Source organism: Podarcis melisellensis, assembly GCF_964234715.1.
Source record: "Podarcis melisellensis genome assembly, chromosome: 2".
Taxonomy (NCBI): Eukaryota; Metazoa; Chordata; class Lepidosauria; order Squamata; family Lacertidae; genus Podarcis; species Podarcis melisellensis.
The window spans coordinates 58715088-58739564 of NC_138529.1; the positions used below are offsets into that span (position 1 = coordinate 58715088).

General features: G+C 40.6%; 1 protein-coding gene across 2 annotated transcripts in view; it reads left to right on the plus strand.

The window, feature by feature from the left end:
* The window catches only part of SPOCK1 (SPARC (osteonectin), cwcv and kazal like domains proteoglycan 1), a 404411-nt gene that overhangs the window by 294734 nt on the left and 85200 nt on the right, over window positions 1-24477 (plus strand). The gene's annotated exons all lie outside the window — the stretch shown is intronic.

The following is a 24477-nucleotide window of genomic DNA, read 5'->3' on the forward strand; positions in this document are numbered from 1 at the left end:
ACAGTTAGAACTGGATATGGAACAACTGATTGGTTCAAAATTGGGAAAGGAGTACGACAAGGCTGTATTTTGTCTCCCTGCTTATTTAACTTATATGCAGAATTCATCATGCGAAAGGCTGTGCTGGATGAATCCCTAGCCGGAATTAAGATTGCCGGAAGAAATATCAACAACCTCAGATATGCAGATGACACAACCTTGATGGCAGAAAGTGAGGAGGAATTAAAGAACCTTTTAATGAGGGTGAAAGAGGAGAGCGCAAAATATGGTCTGAAGCTCAACATCAAAAAAACGAAGATCATGGCCACTGGTCCCATCACCTCCTGGCAAATAGAAGGGGAAGAAATGGAGGTAGTGAGAGATTTTACTTTCTTGGGCTCAATGATCACTGCAGATGGTGACAGCAGCCACGAAATTAAAAGACGCCTGCTTCTTGGCAGAAGGGCAATGACAGGCCTAGACAGCATCTTGAGAAGTAGAGACATCACCTTGCCAACAAAGGTTCGTATAGTTAAAGCTATGGTTTTCCCAGTAGTGATGTATGGAAGTGAGAGCTGGACCATAAAGAAGGCTGATCGCCGAAGAATTGATGCTTTTGAATTATGGTGCTGGAGGAGACTCTTGAGAGTCCCATGGACTGCAAGAAGATCAAACCTCTCCATACTGAAGGAAATCAACCCTGAGTGCTCACTGGAAGGACAGATTGTGAAGCTGAGGCTCCAGTACTTTGGCCACCTCATGAGAAGAGAAGACTCCCTGGAGAAGACCCTGATGTTGGGAAAGATGGAGGGCACAAGGAGAAGGGGGCGACAAAGGACGAGATGGTTGGATAGTGTTTTCGAGGCTACCAGCATGAGTTTGACCAAACTGCGGGAGGCAGTAGAGGACAGAGGTGCCTGGCGTTCTCTGGTCCATGGGGTCACGAAGAGTCGGACACGACTAAACGACTAAACAACAACAACAAGACAGGCATACGCAAATTCCGGGCCTCTAAATGTTTGGGACTACAAATCCTATCATCCCTGACCACTGGTCCTGTTAGCTAGGGGTGATGGGAATTGTAGTCCCAAACATCTAGAGGGCCAGAGTTTGCCTATGCCTGTCATATGACACCGACCCAATTGCACCCTAATATTTAATCAGTGTCACTGATTAAATTCTAGTTAGTTCTGGCTAGGGAAAAAAGTCATGCGTTTTCCATGAAAGACATATACCAGATTTGGTTGCAGTTTGAAGTTACATTTTCCAGCTGCTTATTTTGGACTTCCCAAACAAGGATGTAAGACCTAAGAGATCCCCTCATAGAAATTGCTTGCTGGAAGTTTGAAATTGCAATAAATTCAAATCCCCTCTGTTAGCCTATGTTTTCTCCACTTTGTTTTGATGCTATAGCCTGTTTTCACTGCTCCTGCTGTATCACTGAATGAGTAGATATGTTGACAAAGGCATGTATGCATGCATGCATAAATGCACCCAGCATTGACATCATCATTGGATTAATGGACCAATATATCTGCAAAGCATTATATTGGAATTGTGGTCTTGTCTGACAGTTTCCCTTTAATTATTTGTCATGAGTTCCACCATCAAACTTTATGTAGCAACATGGGTTAAATTCTAATGACAGCATGTCTGTCAGCAATGTGGAATGTACATAACCTTTTTCTGACCTTGTCTAACACATTATTTTCATGTTTTTTCCCCCTTTGTTTTTTGTTTGTTTGTTTTTTGGTGTTAATGTTGCATAGACAAAGCAATTTATAGATTTTTCCCCCTAGGGTGTTAAGGAATAGGTTTCTTACAGTTAGTTTTTCTTGTGTGGTTAAGATGTTTTGTCAGTTTATTGATCCCTACTTTTTATTCATAAACCTTTTATTTTCAGAAGCAAGTACTTTTTCACAGTTGCCTGGTTTTAATTGTGATCAGGAAGCCACAGTATTTTGAAGACAGTTTTTCTAGTAAATTGCAAGCCATCATCTTTTTGTATTGAATTAAAAATTAGAGGACTGTAATACAAAAGGAATACCCATTATATTTTATGTGCAGTAACCATTGCTCTGCTTGCTGTGCATGCATTTTAGTATTGTAGCTGCCTATCAGAGTATTTGGACATCACAGGTGTGGAATTGAGGACTTCCACAGGGCTGGAGAGGATCTCTGCCATCATCAGAGACCTCCTACCCTGTTGCAAATGAAAAAATCCCCAAACCAACACTAGCCAAGGATTGTGCATCACTGGCAGTAGAGAACATCTCATATGCACAGCCCTTCACCAGAGAGGGCTGGAAGTTTGGATGTCTGAATAGAAGTAAATGAAACTTGGGCACACTTTTGGCACCCCTAGGTTTTCTCTCACCCGACAATGCCATGGATTCATTGGGCAATGGACTCTAATGCACCTGAGTGCCCCCTTGCCAGTTGGGAGGGGAACTCTGTTCCCATCCTTAGCAGCCCTGCTAGTTCATTGTGGATACCTACTGACATCTTTAATATATGCCTGTTCTTTCTCGTTAGCATCATATCCGTGGGCAGTGCTATTTTTCTAGAAAAGGAGGTGCCAGAGCTCACCATGAACTTCTCCCTTGTTCTCTTAGAATGACAATGGCGCCCACCTGAGAGGTGCTGGATCTGAGCTTCAGTGGACTCTTGCTGGAAAAAGCCCTGTCCCTGAGTAGCAAAGAAACGGTCATTAGGAAGAGACTTTGCATGGAAGCAGACTTGATCCTCACTGGATGCTTAAGTAAAAATGGCTGTAATTGAGGGCACAGGCTTGAATCAAATGCTGTCCTACTCAGAGAAGACTTGTTGAAATGTATAAACATGACTAACATTTCCCACTTCTACAATATCCTTTTTGAGGGGAGACAATCAAAACAGCACACAGTATCAGTGGTAGACTTTGCGCCTTAACATTTCAGCAGCGTGCTCTGCAACATTAAAATGTGGCGACACCCCCACCCCCACCTCTCACCTTCTATTGCTCATCATTGTCTCAGTACCCCCTGCAGCACCATCTCAGCTCAGTGCCCAGTGGGCGAAAACTGGCCGTGCTCCCCTCAATCCACCTCTGAAAGTATTCCAAATTTAGTCTCATTATGGATTTCCATAACAGCATTATGATACAGGCAGTTTTTTTTTCAATCCTGTTCCTAGTGATCCCTAACATGGAATTTACCACAGCTGTTGCACACTGGGTCAACATCTTCACTTAGCTATCCATCACAGTGTTAGGGTCTCTTCCCTGGATCCCACTAGCATATATGTGGAGTTTGGAATTTTGGGTGTATTTGTGCATCATTTTGCATGCTTACATTGAATTGCATTTGCCCTTTTAGTGCCCATTCACCCATTTTGGGGAGATCCTTTGGAGCTCTTCACAATCACTTTTTGTTTGTTTTCACCCTGAACAATGCGGTGTTAGCAGCAAACGTGGCCATCTTTCTGCTCACTTGTAATACCTGGTTATTTAGGAACAAGTTAAAAAGCACAGGTCCTGATACTGTTCTTTGTTACCTCCCTCCATTGTGAGAAATATTCCTCCTGCGCAGTAAGAATAAGCAGTTATCCATCACTTTGTCGGACGGAACCATCCTCCCTCTCCTCCCCTCTTTTGCAGGTTTTCCTGACCTCCCCAGAAATAATTGTGGGGTGTGTGAGGGGAGGGGTGAAAGCCCCATTAGTGGGAGTCCTTGAACTGACTTCCACTAGTAGGGCTCAGTGGTTGAATTCTGCCCTCTGCTTCCAGTTCTTGAACTAGTTACTGATCTATAAAAGACCTGCCTTCTTATCTGCTAAGCTGATGAGTCTTTTGTGATGGAATATATGTAAAATATGAGATAGTGAAGATCATGGCAAACTCTTTTGGGAGAAGGATAATATCTCTGATGCTCCCGTGCTTTGCACAATGAAACCCTGACCTATTACCGCTAAATAAGCAGTATACTGTTATTGGTAACAGGAATAATAGTGTTAGCAATTCTGGAGTTTCTGGCATAGTATCTTCCCAAGCAGTTGTTGTTGTTGTTGTTGTTGTTGTTGTTGTTTTATCCACTTCATTTATACGCTGTACAGTATTACTGGCTGTTTCCCATAAGCTTCACTCATGATGGCCTCTTTGGGTTTATTTGCCCAGTGGCAGTAAGAAATATTAGATATTTAGTGGGAGAGAAAGCATAATTATAGGATTTGTTTTGAAAGGCATGGAAGAGGTGTGCTCTGAATGACAGCAGGCAACGTGCTTCATAATAACCTTCTGCATTAAAATTACAGTAGTTGCACAGGGAGAAGAGGCATTGAATAGGCTATGCCATGCTTACTTTGAATTAGCATGTCAGTAATGATGGATGGAGCAAACAAAAAAAATTGACCTGTCACGTTATGATTATGAGCCGGAAAGCCTTAAGGCATTTGTAATTGGCTCCAACCAGCAGTGTTAACAAAGAGGAATTGGAAAATGAGATTATTAGGGTGATATGATCTTCTTTACATTTTTAGTATGCAAAAAAGAAATAAATTGCAAGCTACTTTTTTTAAAATGTAAGCCATAAGGCTCACGATTGCAAACTCTCATTCATTCCCTTGAAAAAATAGAAATAAAGGAATAGTGCCTTTTAAGCTGACAGTTTAGACCATGAAAAATACATGAGCTACTGGAAACTAAGACGCTGGGCCTCATTCTAAAACTGTATAGGAAGTTGGCCTAAACTTCTCTTTGCCCATACTAGGATTGATATCTGTTCATTTTTTCTATACATTATGCATCGTTCTCCAGAGGGTCTCTGTGGGTTTCAGTGTCGATGGAAATGACTGTTTTTCACTTGGTGAATTTTCAACATACAGCAAAGAAAGTAAATGTGTAATGCAATACATGCCCCCGATGCAAGAAATAAGCATTGATGTTAGAATTAGCATCATCACATTCCCTGCCTAAAATATTTCTTTTAAAAAATAGTCCATAAATATTGAGGGCTAGATTCAACTCCTCAGTTCCATTAGAGGAAGCCAGTTCAAGGATTCCTAGCAGCATAATAGGGCTTCCCTCCTCCTTCCTCTGCATGTCTCCTATGCGTCCCCCAAATCCACTCTGGAGGGTTGAGACAGTACATAGGGAAAAGGGAAAAGAAATTGTTCCATTGAGAAAGCAGAAACCCCTTAGCTCTACATTGAATTCTACCCTGACAGTGTATCATGCAGAAAAGAATAGAAACTAAGCTTTGGGCCACACTTGCATGAAAGTATCTTGTACCAGGTGGCATTGAATTGCAGCCGATACTTCATTTGGGTACAGAATACTGTCAGGCAAATTGCTCCCATGCCAATCATAGCAAATATATGCAGGAAAAAATATGGAACTGAGGTGGGCACCCCACAAGCTAGACATCATGTCTGCCAGGTTTTTCATTCTAAACTAGGTCTTCTGTGCCATCAAAGTGGACATTTCTGTAGGACATTTCTGTATGAGTTTCTTCAGAGGCCTGTTACAGGGACTGGACATGGGTGGCTAACCTGTGTCTCTCAAGATGTTGTTGGACTCCCAGCACCTATCAGAGCTAGCCAGTATGACCAATGCTCAGGGATCATGGGAGCTGGAGTTCAACAGCTTATGGATGGCCACAGGTTGGTTTCACTTGCTTTAAAGTCTTGGCGTGAATTTTGTCTTTTTGTTGTTACAGTCTGCCTCGTTCTGGAATTTCCCCCTAGTTAAGTTAGAGATGTTCCTACAGCTGCAGCAACATTCCATGCAAACCAGCTGGAAGAGATAAATCTCAACACACACACACTTTGTGACTTGCAAACTCACTATTGCCTTTCTGGATAACTACAGACTCATTTGATTCAGATTCAGCAGGGAGAAGCTGATCCTAGATGCTACTGGTGCAGGAACAGTGGTCCACACAGCATTGTTACTTTCAGATAACAATCCATGCTGCTTGGCTGTACTTTCATAGCTTACTTGTAAATAAAAGCTTTACAGATCTTTTTTCTATTTGTAACTGAAGCTGCCCTAACCTCTGAATAGCTGTTATTCCTCTCTGACAAAGGGGAGCTGCATGCAGGTTGCTTACTCCAGCACTTGATCTCTCTGCCACGGCAGACGTGGACTCAGTATGAGGCCGGTATGAGGAAGGTCATAAAAATGTTTTCTTGCTTCTCCACCTGTTTATCTGATGCAAACAAATGTATTTGTTGGAGCAAATTATTCACAGGGTTTGGAGGAATATGCAGAACAAAGCTCTCTTCCCGCAGCAGCAGAACAATTCTCTCTTAAGAATATGTTCTTTAGAGCATCTTTGAGAGCCTAATCCAGGAAAGATGACATGAGGACTGTAACATACATATGTAGCATGCACATCATCAAGCACTCTTGGGACTAGGTAGAAAAGCACTTAGGCTTGATTAAGCAGAGGAAAGGAATCTGTGCATTTGTGAGCCACTTAGCCTTACCTTTTCTTCCTATCAAGATAAAGCTCATTACCTCCACAGCATGCTGCCTCTCCATAGGTTTGGAATGATACTAGATAACTCCAGCAGCACAGCCAAGTGTTTTACATCACAAGCTAGTGCTGAAGCGGCATTTTCTGGCTCCTGAAGTTAGCAAATCTAAAAAGAAACACCAATAGGTCTCCCCAAGGGCACCTACTGCCATTTCACACCAAAAGTAGCAATCTTTAAAAAATCAATAGGGTTTTCTTAAACACTGGAACAAAAATTGAATAGAAATATCCTTCAAGTTATTATTAATTTTATCCTTCAGATGTTTTATACTGCTGAACTGGTATTGCGGATGTCTCCTGTAGCCAGATCTCTTTTGGGGGGGGGGGGCAAGGAATTCAAGTGGGTTTTATAAAAGGGTTCTTAGCCTACATAGCAGCATTAAACTGAACAACGAAGCCAAAGTCAACAGATTTTAAGCAAGTCTTCCTTTAATTTATGGGTACATACTGATCCCTTTGGCGTGATTACTGTTGTAAATTAGATGAAGTGGAGAAAGACAATTTGATGTTGATAATTCAAGTGTAAGCTAAGTTTTCCTATTGTCATGTGCACTGTGTGCTTTGCAATCTTGGGCTGGACGTTGGCTGGCTTAGCAACTCATCAGAAGAAGGTAGGATTCCATTCTCATTTTTCATTAGTTGGGTAATGGAATGCAATTTGGCACAGCTGGCAGCTTCTGCTAAAGAAACGTCCTGTATTAAATGAGAATGGTGTCAAAAGGCCAGAAAGAACTGCAGTGCTGTAACAGCTCTCTGCAGAGAAGCTTGCATGTTGTATTTTTCATATATTAATATTTATTACTGACTTCACATTACTCTAGTACCCAAATACTCAGCAAAAAATCACAGAGAGCTTTTTCCTCTCTTAACATCCCAGGAGCAAAGGGAGCAAAACATATGAGCATCACCAGAATAATTAAGAGGTTAAAGGGAGGCCCTTTCAAGAGAATGAGGGCATTCCTCCTTTAATTTGATCATTCCTCAGGAACACCTATATTTATTTCCAACTGAATGATTCTGCTTGGTGAACGAATATTGGTTTAAACAATTAATTGGGTTTGTATGCCAGCTATGCTTACCAAAGCCACAGTTCCAGCAGTAACAGTATCAGGGCTTTAAAAGATAATTAGGTTTTTTTAGCTATTGATCCCACCCTGGGCCTGCCAATCTCTGCCTTTGACTGTCATATACCTCCAGATTTAAACCTGCCTGCAGCTAGGAATGGATGAATCTGTCAATCCGGTAAGCCTTGCAGCCATGATGCATTCCCTTATGGCCTGCTCAAATTGTCCTCAAAACCATTGCCCAGATCTGCCCCAGGAGACCAACAATGTGCAAAGTTGCAGTGTGGAATTGCAAAGCAACAAGGGTGGCAATGAGATAGCAAACCATTTCTATGAGAACACACACACACACACCCGGTTACGGGATGCTCTCCTCAAGGAAGTTTGCCTGGTGCTCGCTCTGTCATTTTTCAGCAGCAGGCAAAAATATTTTTGTTTCCCCAAACATTTGGGCTGTGTTAATGGTCCAGCTTCTGCCATCAGTTGGGTAGGGGTGGCTTTGCTGTGTTTTAAAAGGTAAAGGTACCCCTGCCCGTACGGGCCAGTCTTGCCAGACTCTAGGGTTGTGCGCTCATCTCACTCTAGAGGCCGGGAGCCAGCGCTGTCCTCAGACACTTCCGGGTCACGTGGCCAGCATGACAAGCTGCATCTGGCGAGCCAGCGCAGCACACGGAACGCCGTTTACCTTCCCGCTGGTAAGCGGTCCCTATTTATCTACTTGCACCAGGAGGTGCTTTCTAACTGCTAGGTTGGCAGGCGCTGGGATCGAACGACGGGAGCGCACCCCACCACAGGGATTCGAACCGCTGACCATGCAATCAGCAAGTCCTAGGCGCTGAGGTTTTACCCACAGCACCACCTGCATCCTGAATTCTGTGTTTTAGGTGATTTCAAATGAAAACATTTAGTATACGTTTATTGTTTTTAACAGATATTTTATTCTGTAGTATTCTGTTTTACTTCTCATGTAAATCACAACGGGACTCCTTTTGGTTGTGTTAACTAAGCATAATATACTAAAGTGATGAAGGTGACTCTACTACTTACCTTCTGGTTACTGAAATAGCTAGTAAGGGAAAGAAGTTTTTGTACCTATGTTCTACCTTAGTTCATTATTCATCTATGGAGAGTGATTTCCTCTGGATATTTTGAAGATTCCTGCTGTGTAAAGAGGAACTGACCTTTTGCCATCCACTTCAAGCTTCTCACAGAATCAGAGCTTGCAGTATTGCATGCTGGTGCCCTTGGCTAGGGCACAGACAAAGAGATCTTTGAGCAGACCTAAGCAATTTTCATCTCTCTCCCCCCACCCTACCTCAAACTGAAACAATAGGAAGAGAAGAGACAGGAGACTACTGAGATTATACAACTTGAAGGTAGGCAGGCCATCCAGAACTGCTTTAGTTGTTAATTTCATGCCTGTAGGCAGCAGCATTTTCTAAGTTGGTCTTGGTTGATTTAACCAGCTTGGATAGCACTCATTGGCCACAAGCCTGCACCTTTGATGTGTGTGTTCTTTTTCTGACCAAGGGAATATTCACAATGAGTCCTCATTTGAAGCAAGATCCATCAAACATGTGATACAGTATTTGAACTGAAACATAGCTCTCCTTCCAAGTTTGCACTCGTCTCAATTTCGGTACGCAGTTTGCCAGTCTATATTTACAAAAACGCGTACATCGGAGGAAACTGCTTGCAGAAAAATGTGTACATTAATCAGAACGGTATCTAAAATGTGTTTCTTAACAACAAAATGCAGTAAAATTATTGTTGGCATCCATCTGTCTTGAAAGACAATGGAAGAGTACACTTTTGCAGGTGAAGGCAAACTGTTGGAAGGTTGCAGCGTCTGGGGCAGATGAAGGCTGCTGTTGTTTGCTGTTTGCAAAAAAAAATTGTGTACATAATTCAAAACCACATCTTAAACCACTGAGAACTGAATTTGAGATCCAAAAAAATGAGAAACTGGGATAACTGAAATTGACATATGCTTCTATCACTAGTCATCACCACAGGAAAAAAATATATTCCTACACATGTGGGATCTGAGCTTCAGTGATGGGCACATATTCCTTTAATACGTCTGTCTAAAACAGCACTCTTACTCTGTTCTCTTCTGTAAAACTCATTTTCTTCCTTTTTGTGTGCAGATAAATCAGAAACCTTCCACAGATAACTTGTTCAGCTCACATTACACCCACTTCACCAGCCATAAAAGAAAATGCCTTCTGTCAATATTTGTGCGTGTGTTTTAAATACGTAGACTTTTATGTAAATGAGTAAGTTTTAAGGCAATGTTGTAACTACATCATACATTCTGCCTATCTACAGCTCTCCTCCTTTTCATTACTTTGCTGAAAGTGCAGAGCATAATGCAAAAATAATTAAAAAAAAATCTCCTTAAATATCATCATGCAAATGTAGCTTGGCAGCAGCAGCGTTTTCTGTAAATGACGGAAATTACTGCAGAAAGCACAGACATTGTTGCACGCAGTGATGGGGTTATTACTGAGACAAAATTGTTGCACACAGAAATGTTGTTCATTTTCATCTTATGTCTCTCTGAAATGTCTTGGAGCTGTACTTATTCTTGGACCTCAATTTAAAACTCAGGTTTACCAAAGGAAAAGGCTACATCTCATCTGTGGAATTTATTTCTACATTGACCTGTGCTATTGACCCTGCCAAATGGGTATCACAAATCCACTTTAACACTTTAGTTTTAGTGGAGCCGAGTGCTTGCTCTTGGTCTGGGGCAAAAGGTTGAAGGACTTTGTACAGTTCTTGAAAAGAGGTGTCCAAGCTGTTTTAAAAGGTTCTTTTATAGTTAAAGAAATGATCCTGCCTCATTTTCAAAGTCCTGCTAACGGTGCAGGTTGTAAGCACATCTGTAACAACAAAAACAACCGTCGTAGTCAGAGCTACAGTAGTAGTTATAGGAAAAAAGAAGCAGCAGCAAATATATACTAGTTTCCCTGTGGATTTCAAATGCTGCACATACATTATCTCATACCAACCCACTATTGCATACAAAAAAGACAGGGGGTTGAGAAACGGAGGTTCTTGCCAAAGGCAATCTAGTAAGTTTGTGGTTCATGTGCGGTTTAAAGCACGGACTTCCTGACTCACAGCCACTGCAAATGCTTTTTGGGTTAGCAGCTTTTAAAAGGAGGGGAGGTGGGAGTAGGGAGGTATATTTGAGATTTCCATCGCACTACATGAAAAGACTGAGGTCTGCACTAATTTGTTTCTCTGTACCTGAACTCTACCTACAAAAGTTCATGGTAGCTCCCAAACAAGAGCCTCAGCATATGCTAAAAGATAAAATAAAAGTAACTTTTCACAGCAGACCAAGAGTTAAAACAGCAACAATAAAAATTGGGTGTTCAGTTTTTAAAAAGACGGTTAGAAAGCACTCCCAAGACAGCATTGCTGACCAGGGGGTGAAGTCAGAGGGGGTGAAGGAGGAAAGGCCTTAGTATCATAGAATTGTAGAGTTGGAAGGGACCTGAGGGTCATGTCATCCAACCCCCTGTGATGCAGGAATCTTCACTAAAGCAGCCATGACAGATGGCCATCCAACCTCTGCTTAAAAACCTCCAAGAAAGGAAGAGTCCACAACTATCAGGAGGCTTCATGCAACCAGAGTGGGGGAGTCTAAACGCATCCAAATAAGGACTGATTATGCACCATAGTAATAGAACACTGTGTATGTTGAAAATGAAAACTGGGAGGCAACGGAAATGGAAGTGGTTGGCTGGAAGTAGCCACAGCAGCAAGGAGGCTGCAAAACTCTTGATCTGCTTGTCAGAGAGGCTGTTTGAGAGAACATGCAAGGAGCTCAGAGCTGGGCAAGGTGGAGAGTAGAAAGCTTTCTATCTCTTCCCGCATTGTCCTTTTTTGCCATTTTTCTTCGTTTTCCTTCTCCAAAAGCAAGAAGCACAAGTAGGCAGAAGAAGAGACATGTGCATACAAAAATGTGAGAGAAAACCCATCTCATTTTCTGAATAGGTCATTTCCTGAGAAACTATTGTTTACATGTCCCCAGCTTTAGGAAAAGAGATTAATGTGAAAGCCAAGATTTTAACATAGCTGAAATTAGACACCGGTGCATCTATCCCCCACCCAAAAAACACCTCCCAAGATGTAGCAGGAAATATACGTGTTCCATGTATTTCTAAATCAGTTCTTATTTAGTGTGATGTGTTTTCCTTAAATAGCTTTACTAATGCAAATTCTAAAGAAAATGCAGTTCAGTGTTTCCATATTGTAGGTTAGGGCATGCATTGTAGTTCACACTGAATACTGCAGATCATGTGTGAAGTGCTTTATAACCACCCTTCAGAATCACCCATCTCTTTATGCTACACCCCATGTAACATAAAAAGACATCTGGCGAGTACAACACAGGGGAAGACTGGGCTATAGTTTTCTGGTGTTCTAATTATGAGTGACCTGGAGTGGTTAGAGAAAGGCGAGATTTGGTTGCTGAAAAATCAATTTGCTATTCACCAGAAACTGGCAACCCAACAAAATTTATTAAGACCAATATTACTAGAGTCAAAAGTATGCGTAACATTCATGAAGCTGCTGCCATTTCCTCTACTTTGACCACATGCTAACTTTTATAAAGATTGCTTTGCCTGTGAGTTAGTTTTAATGTGGTTGCAAGCAGAAGTTAGTAACTGAATATGATGTGATGTTGTTGCTATTGCTCCCTTTAACTGCCTCAGAAACTGCCCTGTTAAAGATAACATATACAGGGAGATAACTGATTGAATTAATTATGTGTAGGAATTACATGATTATGTGAGATAGCAACATCAGTACTATTTATTAGTTTTGAATAGAGAATATATGGAGCCATTAAATGACATATTGCATCAAGTTCTGCATTAATTAATCTCATTTGTAGAGAGAAAGCACATACCTAGGACTGCATTAAATGCCAAATAAAATTCAGTGGATTACTTAAAGTCTGTGGTAGATCATGGTTTCGTATTGTTAATGGCCTTTACCCTGTAGATGTCAGATGTCCAGTTTTTCTAAGGAAACCTAGTCTCTCATCCGTAAGAGAACTGCTCACTGGAAATTCCAATTTTAAAGTCATCATGTGTAACATGTTTGAGGGAGACATGTCAAGGAGCAACATGGTGCCAAGAGGGGTTAAGCGCAGTTGTTGATGGAAGCATGAAATCTGACGATTGGGCATTTTTGTAGAACACACACACACAACCAATTTTGATTTGAAAGGAGCTGAAGTGAAAAAGCCATTTGAGCCTCTGCAGTGTGTTGGAATGAAACACAATCAGGTCACAATCAGGAGAAAGGATATCAGTTGCAGACTGCATTTTGCCTAGTTCCTATCTATACTATCAAAATATTTCTTGTAAAGCCACACAAATGAAAGGCAAATAGCCAAAATCTATCATACCAAACCCTCTTCAGGAAAGTGCTCAGGTTTTTTTGTTATTATTGCAATAGGTTTTGTGCAGGTAACAACAACAAAACAAGAACAAAACAGGTTTCGTAATTCAGTACTAAAGTGTCTTTCGTTTCATTTTTTTAATTTGTAAGACAAGGGTTATACTCTCCCCTAAATGACTCTCCCATTTAATTTTTACCAGTAATCTGGTACATCTGAGTATTTTGCAAAAGTGTGAGTCATTCTGCGGTATGTAAACCCTTCAGTGCCCCGTCCCCATTGTTACAAGGTTTAGCTGCAGTTTTTTAAAGTATAAAGAAATAATTATAGTCTAAAAACGTATGGATGAGAAATGTATTGTGCTATGTGATCTATAATTATTAGTGATGGAGGCAAAGTTCAAATTGGAAGTGCTTGGGAATTGGTTACAAGCTTTTGTCAAAATTTCTGATAATGGCAAATATTTTATTTCCTTTATTACCTCAAGAAATGTGTATACAATTTGATTTGATTTTTTTTAAAAACAACACCCCTCAAATATGAGCTGAGCATAGATTCTTCCAGATCTAGTGCTGGGCTCACCAAGCTTTCTGACTGTCAGTCTTCCCCATTCCCCTTCTTTTCTCCCAATTTTACCTGGCAAAATCTTTCCTGATTCTCCTGCCCCTCTTTCTGGCTTTTAGAATGGAAAAAAGAGTTCTCAGCATTCCTGAACTGATATAGATATGATGGACATATACAGCTACTAGTGCTATGTATAGAAATCAATAGCATTCTGCAAAAATACACAGGGTTATAGAATTAGGAGGATGTCATGGAGAAACCATATACAAGCACAGCAACAGATATACTTTGAGTGAAAGACACCTGGGGGCACTATCAGTGGTGTGTAAGTGCATTGCTGATGGCTCTTTTGTGAAAGATAAGAAGAATCTGGTTTTAAAATATTCTTTTGAATTCTTGGGGCAAGTCCTGCTAGTGGAAGCCTGTGCAATGGCTTCCACTTGCACAGTGGGACTCCCCCTCTTCCTCTGCACCCCATAAACTGTCTCTGGTGGGTCAGGAGAACCCCTGGAATAGTGTGCTTGTGGGGCAGGAAAAGGGGATCATTCCATCCGGCAAGCTGAAATACTTGTCCTGACAAAAAGGTTACCATACTGTTGCACTGAATTTTTTCCTTGAACCACATGTATCTCAGTAATGGTGTCAATTCTACTATACCTTAATACAAGTTTTAAAACTAATATGTTTTTTAATGCTTAAAGAGTTATCTTCCCAACAATTTTGTCACCATTCCAGGAACCATGTGTCCCCTGGGTTAAAAGCAAAACAAAAAAATATTATTATTCTTGAGTGCTGGGTGTGTACGATGTTACTAATATAACAGGAGCAATTTAATTTGCCCCAGATAAAATTCCACAGAACGGCAGAAAGTCTCCTGGAGTCATTAGAACAAATTATATAGTCTGCAATAACTTTGGTGCCTAGTTCACTTTTATGTAAATTTAGCATGTACACTTTTCAGACTTCGGTTTCAATGGTTTCAAATGACACATTAGTTAGGGTTGCCATATTTCAAAAAGTAAAAACCAGAACACCCTGAAAATGTTTTTTACTATCTATCTGTCTATCTATCTATCTATCTATCTATCTATGGACTCGCCTAAGATCCAGGACAAATTCCCCCAGGACCTCAATTCCGCCTTTGAAATCCCGGACATATGGCAGCCCTAACATTAGTTTGGTAGGACCTACACTCACTTTGTATCCTTCTGGAAACCAGTTCTGTGTATAAAGATACACATAGGCTTGCTAAAACTTCAGAACCTTTGAAAACTATGCGCCTTTAGCTATTTTTATTTTAAAGCTACAAACATCATGGTGTAGTGATACTTTGATCTTTGTCAAAGGCTTGCCAGCAGCTTCCCTTCATGCAGGAATTCTCATTATGTATCATAACATGGGCTCTGGTTCAGCAAAGTAGTCCTTTCAAAAGCTAGCAGGTGTGCTTCATACATAGTAGTCAAGATTTGGGTGTGTCAGGCAAAATGAGTCAATGCAGGAAAAACAATTAGACCAGAAATAATTAATCAGCGCAGCTGTTCAAGAAGTTCATCAGTCACAGATTGCCTTTGGAGCCAACCCTTTCAAAAGTGTATTCAGTGTGTAAGTGTAAGGGTGATGTTGTGTGCAATTTTGTGCATCCTTTGTGCACTTAATCTCTCAAATAATGTAAGCTGCTCCCAACCCCCCATGTTTTATTTAAAGGGCAAGAGAGTTAAATGAGTAACAGATGACTTACATAAAACATACAGGGTTTTCAGTCATTCTCAGTACAAACAAAGACAAGAGAAGAATACCAAATGAGAGATAAACCGCAGAAAAAGTCAGCCTTGCATTTCAAAATGCATGTGGAATTCAAGCAGGCATCGAGCAAGACTTGGATAAAGAAGGGGGCACCTTTGGGCTGAATGCCAAACTCAGATGGTTCTCAATCAGGATATCAGTTCCATGCAATATTTGTTGTTGGCTCAAGTAGTGGGCAGAATTCGTACACTGAAAAAAATTCATTCAAATTACGCTTCAATTCTTTTATAACTTTTATGTTGGCAAAGCTTTGTAACAAATTTAAGCCTTACTTACACATCATCGTCATATGTTTTCTATTTCTATTCCCTTTTTCGTTTGCTTCTTCAGGTTAATATAATCATGCACATTTACAGAATGGTGTTTTGCATCCCTCCACATCTAATCTGACCTTGGTAATGGTACCTAACAGATATATGGCCATCACCTGACTTCTGTTTGGGTTCAGCCTTATAGGAGCACTGAATTGATTTTATGAATAAGGGCTTCTCTTTTATCTATTTCAAAGGTGGATGCATTTTCAAATGTTTACCTGACGTTTTATCTTGCATATGCATAGTCAAAATTGTTTGTTTATGCTGTGTATGTGTGGGGAGCTTGAAACGTGAACCCCTTCTGCCTCCTGAAAAATCTGGCTAGTCAACTTTCTTAATTAAATTTTTTTACGCACATGCTTAAAAAGGATTTATGTTGGTTAACGTTGGTGGCATCAAACCTAAAGAAACAGCGAAGCCAGAGCAGCATAGTTTCACATGAGCAATTCAATACATTTCCCCCCTTGTATGCACCTTGCTGTGCATTATCTAGGCATGCCGGTCATTTAATGAACACTATCTGAACCACAATCATTTTTTACCTAGGTAGATCTTTCAGCTTCTGTGATTTTGTATTTTGTGGGAGGGGTGTGTGAAACATTTGACTATTGAAGTGAATTGACTTTGAATATGTAAATAGGCTCCCCAAACACACATATTGTCAGCATGAAGCATGCAAATGAGACCTGCATGTTCTCTTTCTGAGGCTTCCTAGGAGGTAAATATTTGTAAGATTTGCCTTGTTTGCTTTATTTCATTCACGTTTAGCAGCACAGTGTTTTATCTATACTAGAAGAACTGGCCTTTTCCACTTCAAGGCATCTATTAATATGTATGAAGTCATTGAACATCTTATTGCAATAAAACATTTTTAAACTTCTGAGCCTTGGAGTTCTTCAGGAGATAACATCTAAGTCCTACTAATAACTTTTTGCTAATTCCCAACTGTTTCTAAAATGTACAGTAAAAGATATCACATGTGCAGACTGATATACAGGAGACTGAAAATATGTGGAGCCCAGAAAGCAGTAATTCTGATACAATGTTAATTTCTGACTAATTTAGCCTGGGTGGAAGACAGGAGTGCCTGGCGTGCTCTGGTCCATGGGGTCACGAAGAGTCGGACACGACTAAACGACTAAACAACAACAACAAAAATTTAGACTGTATTTTGTACCACGATTCTAATAACCTCTCATTAGAAATGCTGTTAGGTACAGAGTCTGGGCAAATTTAGTGCCTTGACCCACAAGAAGAGAAAGAGTAGCAAAAATGAATTGCAAAAAGGCTTTACAGTAGTACCTAGGTTACAGATGCTTCAGGTTTCAGACTCCGCTAACCCAGAAATAGTACCTCGGGTTAAGAACTTTGCTTCAGGATGAGAACAGAAATCGCGCAGCAGCAGCACGGCAGCAGGAAGAGATCCCATTAGCTAAAGTGGTGCTTCAGGTTAAGAACAGTTTCAGGTTAAGAACGGACCTCCAGAACAAAATGTGGTGTAGTGGTTAAGAGAGCCAATGTGGTGTAGTGGTTAAGAGCGGTGGTCTGGTAATCTGGTGAACCGGGTTCGCTTCCCTGCTCCTCCACCTGCAGCTGCTGGGTGACCTTGGGCCAGTCACACTTCTCTGAAGTCTCTCAGCCCCACTCACCCCATAGAGTGCTTGTTGTGGGGAGGAAGGGAAAGGAGGTTGTGAACCACTTTCAGACTCCTTAAGGTAGTGATAAAGCGGAATATCAATCCAATCCAAATCCAAATTAAGTTCCTAACTCGAGGTACCACTGTAGTTTAGCAAGGATGCATGTTGCAGAATACCTTATAAGAGCAATAGACGTCATCAAACTTCTGGGAATCAATAATGTGCATTTCCAAACTCCCCAAATAGCTCTGACTCTTTAATCCTATCCTCTGTGTATTCAGACCCATGCAGACCTTAAAAATTGCTTGTCGTATGGCAGTGCAGAATTTAAGATGACACCTACAGACAAACACACCAGGCCCTCCAAAAAACTACACATATACCGCCACCAACCTTGAGCTATGAAAAAAAACATTTTCGAGGCTTTCAGACTGATAAACAAGAAATGTGTAGTTGTCATTTATGTGTCAAATTGCCCAAAGAACACAAAGGCATAGAGTGAACTAATGGCATGTCTTGTACAACCTTGACAAAAAGAAGGTTAATGAGAATTCTAAAAATATAATGTAAAAAATAATGTGCAATAATCCGAGTAGAGCCTACAGGGAACCAGAATAAGCCATAGTTCAACTTGCTTACAACTTTCATCACCTTTTGGGAAATATCCTTCAAATGCCACCGTATATCTTCTTTGAATGTATCATTTGGAAATATTCAGCTGTACCACACTGGAATTCTTCACCACAGAGATAAGAACAACAGCAGTAAAAATGAAATATTAAAAATGGAGACACTTACAAGATTCCTGGTATCTCCGCAAAATGTGGCTGTATGCACATTTAGTATTGTCGCCACATAGGACCAACAAAATGAAATTGTGCAATCTCAGTTAACATGAAACACTCCCTTTTTTTGTTTTTTAATCTGATTCTCATAAACCTGTGTAAAAGTGGTGGCTTGTGCCCACTGAAACTGGTAGGTCATAAGGAAGGAGACAAATAGTAGATGGAGTTAGAGTCAATGACAGACAGAACCAACTAATTTTATCCCCATCTTCCTCCGTGCTGATCTCTACAAATGGACTGGATGTAAGTAAGGAAGCAAACAGCAGAGGACTGGCTGCAGTTGGCAAGGCAAAGCCCCATTTGTCCTAATGGACCACCCTCCACAGCTACTAATATAGGAAAGAATGATATCACTGTGGTGAAGGGGCAGGATTTAAAAAAAACCCAAAGCCAGGAATTGAAGCTGAACCAACAACAAATAGATTGGTTCATTCATGAAGTAGTAGAAACAGAGAGCAGAAGTGATCAAGGTCTGCATTCCGGAGAGGCCTATAGACCCAGGCATGGGTGGAGCTGTGCTCTAAACCACTGAGCCTCTTGGGCTTGCCAATCAGAAGGTTGGCAGTTTAAATCCTGCGACGGGTGAGCTCTGGTTGCTTTGTCCCAGCTCCTGCCAACCTAGCAGTTTGAAAGCACGCCAGTGCAAGTAGATAAATAGGTACCGCTGTAGTGGGAAGGTAAACAGCATTTCCATGCACTCTGATTTCGATCACGGTGTTCTGTTGTGCCAGAAGCTGTTTAGTCATGCTGGCCACGTGACTTAGAAAGCTGTCTGTGGACAAACACCAGCTCCCTCAGCCTGAAAGCGAGATGAGCACCACAACCCCATAGTCGTCTTTGACTGGACTTAACCGTCCAGGGGGCCTTTACCTTTTACCTTTAGACCCGGAACAGGGACCCTGTGGCTGTCCAGGAGTTGCTGAACTGCAACTGCCATCATTCTGACCATTGGTCATAACGGCTAGGGCTAATGGTGGGAGCTGGGAGTCCAACCTTATCCAGGAGTTGTGTGGGCAAGGGCTTCCTATCACTGCAGTAGACTTTTTACACATGTAGACTTCACGCATGCAGATCCACTACACATATACATGTGTGCCTCCATCACAAAATGGATGCATCAACAAGCACTGATTTGCTTCTAATGAAATGAAAGCTTGTGCCATAACCATCTTGTTAGTCTAAGTATTACGTGGCTCTCTCTTGTTTTGCCGCAACAGACTAACCTAGCTGTCCTCTTGGAAATATCATAAAGCATCTCTGATCAACCGTGGAACTTTAACATCACCTCAAATATCACAGTTCTAGACATTTAGCTCATCATATAACATATGAATATGATTACCATTTGAATATGATATTCAGCTTATCACATGAAAGTGTGTAGGTGTTTTCAGAGCTGGCCTTATTAAAGGGGTCGGATGGGGGAGGGAGAAGAGGGGTAAAGATTGTTTCTCCAGAATTTCCATATTAAGCATATGAAAATATGTTGTCATTTTGGATGAAAAAGGCAGTTAAGAAGTAAGCATGCTTCTCCTTTATTATATGATTTTGAACCTGCCTCTAATAAAAAACAAAACAAGCTTCTCTAGATCAATTTACTGAAATCATTGTGAGTTGTACATCAATTTCATTATAGTACTTTAGAAGTTTTTGAAGTTTTGTGGCAGAGCCATCCATTGTGGCAAAGTTTTGCAAGGCGAGGATGGATCATAAAAAATCACAGAAAGGTGCTTTGCGATATATGGCCCATTTCACACAAGGGACATACGTCTCTTCTTTTGGGAGTTCAGCCGTGAAATAGCAGGAGATGTTCAGCTTGAAAAGTATATAAGAAATTGCCATTGAACTATTGGTTAATATTTTAGTTAGCGTGTTCTCAAACTGTGAAATAAAGGTTAGCGGTAGCCATTGTGTGGTTGTTCAATTAGAGGAACTCATCAAAAATAAGAAATTATTATGTAAATTACAAAATGGGGAAGATGCTAATATGAACATTTATACCCATATCTTTCTCCAAAATGCCTAAAGAGTAACCAGGGATTAAAGGAATCTCTACTAATTATTATTTTTTCACACCTGTGCCCTGTTTGCCTTTCAAAAAGCTCAGAACACTTTGCATATGCCATCACAGCAGTCCTAGTAGTGCTCAGGGTCAAACTGCCTGCTTCTGAATACTAGTTAATGGTGAACATGAGTGAGGAGGTTCGAATGTGATGCTCACGCCTTGCTTGCAGACTTCTATAGGCATTTGGTAGGCCACTGTGAGAACAGGATGTTGCACTAAATCAGCTTTTGGTCTGGTCCAGCAGGGCTCTTCCTATGTTCTTAATTATATTTTTACCAATTACACTTGTACTTTGAGAACATTCAGACTCTGTATGCTACTAATTCTTAAAACCAGTGCTTTTTTTCCTTTAAAAAAATGTTTAGGGGTATTCTCGTTTTCCTACTCATATTGAAATACTGCCCATCAATGAGGCCAAACTTAGATTCACAAAATGTTTAGGGGTATGCATACCGCTGCGTACCCCCAGAAAAAAGCTTAAAAGATTAGTTGATTTCACCACTCCAATGTTATGACTGGGATCTATGGCCTCCCCGCTTACTAACAATGTTCTCTGCAAGTGGTGTAGTGTTTTGTCTAAGACTCTGATCTTTGGTCAGATAAATTCCTGGTTCAGCTCTTCCTTCCACCAACCAGTCTTTGGAAAGTTATTTTCTTTTAGCTTCACATCAGCAATATGGAGACAACAATATTGATCTACCTTGTAGGATTGTTGTTAGAATTGCTCTGAAGAATCTGAAGTGAGATAGATGATAGATAGTTAGTTAGATAGTTAATAGATAGATCTAGATAGATAGATGATAGATAGATAGATGATAGAGATAATAAGCATAGCCATTCTATTTTCTGTCTACAGAATCTAGTTGCCTGCATATCTTTTCTATGAACCACCCTGAGACCTCCGGGTATAAGGTGCTATATAAATTCAATAAATAATAGTAATAATACCAATGCAACTCCAAACTATGTGTACCCGCAGGGGGAAAATTAAAAAACATATACTGTTGGGAGAATGTTGTTTTATTTTCTCTTCCAGTTGACACCTAAATCACTACTTAAGCAAGATTGGGTTTTCTACTTTTGTAAAATTGGTTTTTAGCAGGCACACAATTAATTTTAAAGATCAATGTATTTTTTAATTACCAGTTGTTTGTTTATGCCTAAAGCCAGTATAATTTAAAAACTGTTGATAAATGGGGGTCATGTAAAAGTGGACAAGGATTGATAACTCTTCCAACATCATTTGTATAGCTAAGACATATACATAAATTTACATGGACAAAGGAGTGTGTAAGTGACATAGCATGGTGTACATAAGTGATAAACCATAACATAGTTATCAGAGGACTAACCAACTTAGGCTGCCCCACTAGCAAAAATTCTGTTATATGTAAGCTCCCATATGGGAGTGAATACAGTAGTCAAGGATGGCAGAAAAGGAATGCACATAGGTGGTTGAACTGTTTCTCAGGTATCTATTGACTAAAAATTAGACATGTAAACTTTTTATGACGTAAACAATCAAGTTCAAACTAATGAAGATTCTATGGAATGAGGTGGCCTTGCACTGCAATTAACAACCCCTGAAAGTGGCACGGTACAACTTGTGCGCTTCCTAAACACTAATTTCATATTGTAAGAAAAGATCAAATGTATTTTCAGACTTGGCTAAAAGCAATTTATTAAAGGCAGAGACACATGAATATGGCAAAGGGGATTAGCTGTGGTTGCTTTGTTTTGGAACTAAAACAATTTGTAAAGCATTTCTGCATGCGTTTCAGTCACAACTCATCCATTTTTTTCCTCCCAGACATTTAGTGTAGACCCGTAATGTGTTGAACTGCATTTTGCTTGTTCTTATTCTTTTTGCAGATTTTAATATTGTGCAACATGAAGCAACTGGATGCATAAAAACTGACTCTTAGTGGAATAAAACATTGCCCAGACCCATTAGATATTATTCAAAACTTTACTTGCAAACTTTACTTTCTTCAAATAATACATCCAAATAATACCATACAATATCTTGTGCATGTTCGGCACAGGCTCAGCATCTTATAAACAGACCTAGAAGCAAAGGTCTCTATCCTTACAGCCTCCATTTTGCCTGGAGCTGGATTCACTCTCAGAGAGGCTCATGTACTAAGCCTGGGAACAAAGACTAAAGGCAACTCTCTTGTTTGCCACAAACTTTAATTTTAAAACTGTTCATAGTTAAGTCAGGCTTTTCTGCATATATATTCAGTAGTGGACATCAGTGTGGAGCAGCAGCACTTGCCTGACTCACAGTGGGTGGGTCACTGTTGCTTACCCAGAGGCACAGTGGGAGGAGCAAGGTGGTGGGGGAGGTCAGTGCTGTTAGAATGCAGCAGTAGAGCCAATACTGTATGACACTCCTGCTGGGGTGTTTGCACAGCACCAATCTCCCTGTGGCTCCTCCCACTCTGCCAGTAAGTGGCAGCAACTCTGCTGCCAGGAAGTCGAGTAAATGCCATCTGCTTTTGTGTGTGTGTGTCGTTTCATTGGCTGCCAGTAGTTTTGTTCCATAACTGTTTACTCTGAATTAAATGTTGCTTGTTCAGTTATTTTTGTAAATACAGGGATTTTAAATGCATTGGATTGGCAAATAGATAAACTGACCTTGTTTTTAAACAATCTCTCCTATTAAATAGGCTGTGAAATGGAATACAGTCAGTTTACAAGGGCATTTTGCACAAAAGATGTTCATTGAATATGCTCAGAAAGTAACTTTTGCATTTCCCCTCGTCCTGGAAAGGGCATATAGCTCAACAGTATTTTGTGTGCTGGCTATTATTTCTCCCTGTGGTGCTTTTTATTAGAGTGGGAGGTTCTACTTGTTTGGCACACCCAGAGTAAATACCTATCGGTGATCTTACAGCAACTGCTACAAGGTTTGTTTGTCTCCTGACATATGACTCCCAAGAGTGTATCCTTTCTATTTCAGCAGTGCATGCTTTAATTCAGGCATGGGGAGAACATCTACAGGTTAGCAAATTATGAAAGGTATTCCTGTTGGCATCCATCTGTCTCAAGAGACAATGGATTGTGCCTATGGGGGTGAAGCCAAATTGCTGCATTAGCAAGCCTAGGCAGTGTGTATGGAGATCTTGGGCTGCCCAAAAGCCCCACTGATGTTGTCCAAATGAAAGCATATAGGTATAGGCATAGGTGTTAACTAAACTATCACCCTTGACTTTATTTACCTATTATTGGTTCCATCAATGACAGACAACATTGTATGGGAGTGTAGGGCTCAGTAGTACAGTGAATACTTTCCATGCAGAGGAAGGACAGTTCAGTCTAGCATCACAATTTTTAAGAAAGCATATTGCGGTAGCAGGGGTAGCAAACCTTGGTCTGACATCTTGGAGAGTTTGTAGCTGCTAGAATCAACATTACTTGCTAAGAAACCTGACTTATCTATTCAACCCTTGTCCAAAAACATAGCTTACCTTACTAACACCTCTGGGTAAAAGGTTGACCCCTTAGAAATAGCTTGTTCTCACTAATTGGAAAATGATCTCATGACTTGCACCTGTGCTGAGTCTTCAGCAACAACGGCAGTTAACTAATCAAAAGATACCTCAGCTGTGAGACAGAAGGCTCTCTCTAAAGTTTTGGAAGGTTACAGCTTGCTTGTACCTTGATTAGGTAGGAAGGCTTAGCTCAGTACCTAGGCCAAACTTTTTCTTTTCTTGTCTGGTGCCTCACACTTTGATTTCTGACACCTCTGGTTATGTTTCTATGCAGTCCGTTGCTCTGAATGGTTTATATTAGAGCCGGGTAAGTTATCTTTATTGGTTTTTGCTCAGTTTTGGCATTAACAAATGTACTCCTAACTATTTTCTCACTGGTACACAGTTTCTTTCTATGCTGCTTTTAAAAAATCATTTTAAATCCATATCTTCAACTCTTGTGTATTTTCTCAGTGAAAGCCTTGGCGCCGAGTCCAATTATCTTGGCCTCTTGGTCAAACTGCTACTATGGAGCTTCTGAGGCTCAAGGATAGGAAGCCTGGTTTTTAGTTTTGGTAGCTGTGAATCTCAGCTGACATCTGGTAACATCTGGGAGCCTCCTGACCCAAACTGTGTTTTACCTTGCAGGGTTGGTTCTTGATTCTGGTTACCTGGCAAATGAACAAGAGCTGGTTCCCAGGGTTTGGGGACCCCAGTAACCACACACACACACACACACAGCCTTTAAAGAGTATGATCTACACAGGCTTTTGCCTTGGAGAAACCAAAC